At 37.7% G+C, this 5000-nt stretch overlaps 1 protein-coding gene across 1 annotated transcript in view; it reads right to left on the bottom strand.

The window, feature by feature from the left end:
• The window catches only part of LOC137979110 (uncharacterized), a 28791-nt gene that overhangs the window by 5852 nt on the left and 17939 nt on the right, over positions 1–5000 (bottom strand). The gene's annotated exons all lie outside the window — the stretch shown is intronic.

Genomic DNA, 5000 nt, shown 5'->3' with positions numbered 1-5000 from the left:
ACAATTTTTATGTAGCTGACTACTCTAACAGAGTGCGAGGAATTAACGCTGGTATTGTGTACGCTCTAGTTCAATGCGAATCGAGTAAATTTAATGAAATAATTATCGAAAAACGTTAATGGCACCGCCACAAAGTTCTTTGCTTGCAAATGAAGAGCTATTTCTTAATCGATTTGCTTGTGTATCGGATAATGCGAGAATCCAATGAGGGAGAAAATCGTTTGAATTAGAATTTAATTGACTTGCTGCACCAGATCTTCACCGTTTTTATTTATTTTGTTGAAAAACATTGACAAAAAGAGCTAATTTTAAGCATAAAAATTCCCTCCGTCCAAAAGCATTTGGTATGTGATCTTAGTTGTCGCTTTGTGAGAAGGAAGGGGGTTGATGCGCCATTCTCACTCGAAGCTGGAGTCCTCTCCTCTTTTTAAATGGTATCTGCAATTGATTATTCTGAACCTGTCACACACCTTGAGCGCGAATACGATAGAAGGAAAAAAAAACTAGTTAAACCTATTGTCGATAAATTCTGGGTTCACTTCAGGTAAATCTGTTATAGGAATGTTAGTAGTGAATGTGACGAAGTGGCCAATCAGGCATCACAAAACTAAAACTAAAACGAAACTCTCTTTTCCCTGTGATTGGTAAAAAAGAAAGCATAATCACTGAAATATTTTAGGATATTCATGGTTTTTCTTTTCCTGTGTTTTATCGCTGTCGGAAATGCCTCCTGTTTATCGAATGTTGCCCTACTAAATCACAGGTCACACACAAAGCAAATTTTTACAGATCTTTATAAAACCACTCCTGCCCTCGTCCCGAAAAAACACAGACAAACTCACTGACTGCATGCAACTTAACTGTCAATCAAAAACACTCGGATCCAGTCTCTAACAATCGCATTGATTTATAAAAGAACTTAAAATAATGCGGTTGTCCCATTGTTTTATCTTTTGATTGATTCTTTGAAATAAATTCAATCAATAACTTTGCTATGGTGTCAAGTCGTGGTGTCAGCATACTAATTGGAGACACCTAGCTACCCTATCCTAAAAAGATAATTACATAATGACTTCATTAAAAACACTAAGCCTAGAATAAAAGTTCTGCAATGTACACTTTGCGTACAAAGCATCAAAAGCCCTATCAGTTGTTACATAAAATGCAGTTCTGACGGTTGTCACTGCATGAGTAACCTTGCATACGGAACCCGCGCCCGCAGTGCGCGCGGCAGTCAAAACTGTGCTATCCTGTCAATCATTTGCCCTTTCACCGGAAACAGTGCATTCCGGTTGTGCGTAAATGACATTGTTGTCAATCTACCCCGTCGAAAGGTCTTTATTCGCGAAGTTAACTCAAATAAATACATAATCAATACGGTTTTGCCGTCTTCTTACACTTGATTCGAAAATACCAGCCTGAATTCGTCTTAGAATAGTTAGAAAAAGCACAAATAAAAGCCAAAGCACAACAGGTTACGTTCGAATTCTGCTCGCCTACAACCCAAGTTTGTTGACAAAAAAATTGCCGCAAAATGTTTTTCTGGCCCCTTATTAGTAATAGCGCTCACGTGCATTTTAAATGGAGTATCGGGAAAGAAAAATTGTCAAGCTGTTTTTTGTTTCGTGTGAACATACATTTTCAAGAAGCGAAAATTTGTATAAGCACTACAAAACTTTTACTAACCATTGCCCGAAGGAACACCATTTGGAAGCTGCAAGGAAGCCGCTGATGAATTTTGCAAAAAAACCTCGGCCCCTAACACCGGAAAGCCAGACTTGGAAAGTTTTTCAGCGGAAGGCTCGCCAAGGAAGGGTTTCTAGAGCTTGCCCTCCCGCAGGTCGCCAGAAAGGTGCAAACAAGCTGATTCATGTCTGAAAACAGTAAGATCTAGAAGGGGCAGTCAAAATGGTGTTTCTTGTATTGTGCGAAAATTTATTTTTCCCTCAATCCCAAATAAGAACTTGCTGTGTCTTGCAATTCAACAGTGAATTGCTATTGGGCCAATAAGAGAATCAACATCAACAAAGAGGCACTCCCAGGGGTTTAGGGAGGAAGAGAACATGGCTAATTTGAACTGGGGAACAGAGTAACATACATACATACATACATACATACATACATACATACAGCCATACATACATAAACTTTATTTAACGTGGGTAGAAACACTTAGCTGAAGCTATTTTACAGGTTTTCCACAAAATAATATTGAAGAAAAAATATATATACATAAAAATGTAGAAATATGAATAAAATATCTAGTATCTAAAATTTCAAAATTTAGGTAACTAAAATTTAATGTTCCTCACTGGTTTTTTTAACAATATCAAAATATTTTAGGGAACAAGGGAAGAAAACCAATTTAAATTTTAGGGATCAAAAAGCTGGGAACAAGTTTGAAAGTAATTTGGGGAACAAGGAAACACAAGCAAATATTTAAAGGGAACAACGACTCCTCTCCCCAGGAGGGCCTCATCAAATGTTCTGCCTCTATCCAACAGCTCAAACAAGCTATTCCAACAATTTTTGAATGACCAACAGGAAAAGAAGACTCCCTCAGAGAAATTAATTATTTATAATAACACTTTAGCATGCAAAACAATGCTCAGATGCTTACGAGCACCCTCATGTCCATGTTTGTAAAAAAGCACCGTGAAGTATTCCTTGTGGCTGGTTGGTTTAGGCATTGTTTCATCTTTCAACATTGGGCAAAACCAAATCAACTCCATTCTCAGAGGGCACTGGCGAAAGAAGCCAGAACAAAAAACTGGCCTTAATCCAATTCTCCCAAGATAATCTTTACAGAATAAGATTATTGAAGGAACACTTTTGAGTGCCAACCTTAAGCCTTTTAAAACAAGTGCAAACAATATTAATAGTCTTTAAATTCACAAAATGTCAAACAGCATATTTTAGTCTCATATTCAATTAGATTTGGCTGCAATATTCCTTAAAACTACGCAGAACTATTTACCATAAAATGTGGAACATTTCCTGCCTATCTAAATATGCCGCAAAAGGGCTCCAAAAAGCAACCAGTTAAGTTTTTAGATAAAAATACACAATACCTAAAAAATAAATTACTTGATGTGATCAAGACATTGAATGACCAAGCAATAAACAAATGGCAGCAATGCATGTTAGGTTCACAAAGTGAGGAAAAAAATATTCCTCAACTGATGTTTCAATATGCATTTAAATAAATTTTCTATCAACAATCCAAGGGACTGACTTTTCACTGGTATTGATTAACATTTCCATGATAAGTTTGAAAGTGAATCTGGCAACCACAGTGCCCTATGAAAAGGGAAATAACTTAAACAAACTCTTTAAACTAACATTTTACAAGGGACACCATTGTTGATGCCCTGCGAAGAACAAAGATTAAATTGAAAGAAGAGTTGGTCTGGAGTTTATCTACAATGGACAGTTAGTGGCTGCATTCACTAATGTAGAGAACAAACACATCAAGTTTCTTCTCAAGCAACCAGGTGTTCAAGGAGCTATTCAATTTCCAAAGAACTATGGTAGTGTACAACAGTACCTGTACCTGGCCTGAAACTGAAACTTGTGGAGCCAAACAACTTGCTGAGCTTAGCACTTAAACTGGGTAGATAATTATGTCAACAAATATTGTCTATTCAACCAACAGTTTCTCCTAATTTTGTGTACCATTCGCTTGTTGGTTTCTTAATAAAAAAATCGCTAATTCAATTAAGGATTCAAGTTCTTTAAAATCATCAAAGTTACTTTGTGCCACCAGGAACAAACAAAAAAAATACAAGCACTGAAGACAAACTGCTCAAAAATGCACGAGTCCCTTTGAAACTGCAAAACGGGCCGGGGATCCTCGAGTCACTAGAAGGCTAAGTGCTGCATGCTACGTGGATGTTTGCAGAACAATCGCAAGTTGTAATCACTGAACGAAAACTCCACTCCAGATCAGATAGACGATGGTCACACCCAACAGGATTGTTTGTTGTCTGGCACAGCAGATGAACGAAAAATTGTTCCCCTCACTATTTAAGTTCCAACCCGATAAGACCAATCTTGCCCAAATACAACAACAATTTGGGCAGGCAAGCTCATCAAAAGCCATCGAAGTCGGCATAAAGCGGCATAGCGCTTCACCTGAAGTTCGATCATGACGGACACAAACAAGAGCTGAAAAAGCTTCATATGGTCAGAGGACCAAATTTGATTGATCAGTTATAGGACATCAAAGTGCTGAACAAACCAAGGCATTTCGTCGTAAAAATGTTCACTCAGCAACGTCTTCTTCTTCTACAGAATAAAGTTCAAAAAGCGATCGTGGTTGTTAATCACATGCTAGCCCATGTCATAAACTGGATAAAGTGGATTGGCAAATTGATTGTCAGAACAATGCGTCATGTTCAAAGAAGCAACGGTCAAGAGAGTCACAAAAGAAGGCTGAGCGAATGTCCACCGATCTAACCGATCAGAACGTAAACAATTGGCGTGACGTCGGATAGCACAAGGATAGCACAGTTTTTCCCGCTCGCTGAATTCTGATTGGTCAGTTTAAATTTCAGTAGCTCCCGCCGTATGCAAGGAAGTTACTTAAATTTATAGTTACTTTCGCCTCGCTCAGCTCAAATTGCCTGAGTCGCAATGTCCGTTATGTAGGCGTCATGAAAACTAGAAAGCCGAGATTTACAGGGAAACTGGGGCTTTTTCTTCCCAGTAAACACGCCAAATTTCAGCGAGATCGATGGAAAGCACGCACACCTACGAGCTCTACAGTAATGATTCAAATTTGAATCATTTTCAGGGGGTTCTAGGAAAAAGAGTTTTTCACTGGATTTTCTAATTAAGAAAACATTGGCAACAAAGTATGCGAAATGGACTGAAGAGGCTCCACTATGGCACGCCGATTGTAGCAATATTCAATAATTTGATATACATTCAATTCAGTATTTATATTTATGTAATTTTTATTTTTATTTTTTCAACTTAATATCTATAATTATATCATA

Source organism: Montipora foliosa, chromosome 12 (genome assembly GCF_036669935.1).
Source record: "Montipora foliosa isolate CH-2021 chromosome 12, ASM3666993v2, whole genome shotgun sequence".
In the NCBI taxonomy this organism is placed as follows: domain Eukaryota; kingdom Metazoa; phylum Cnidaria; class Anthozoa; order Scleractinia; family Acroporidae; genus Montipora; species Montipora foliosa.
Note: the sequence above shows the minus strand (reverse complement) of the source record. Positions and strands in the feature narration are given on the sequence as shown.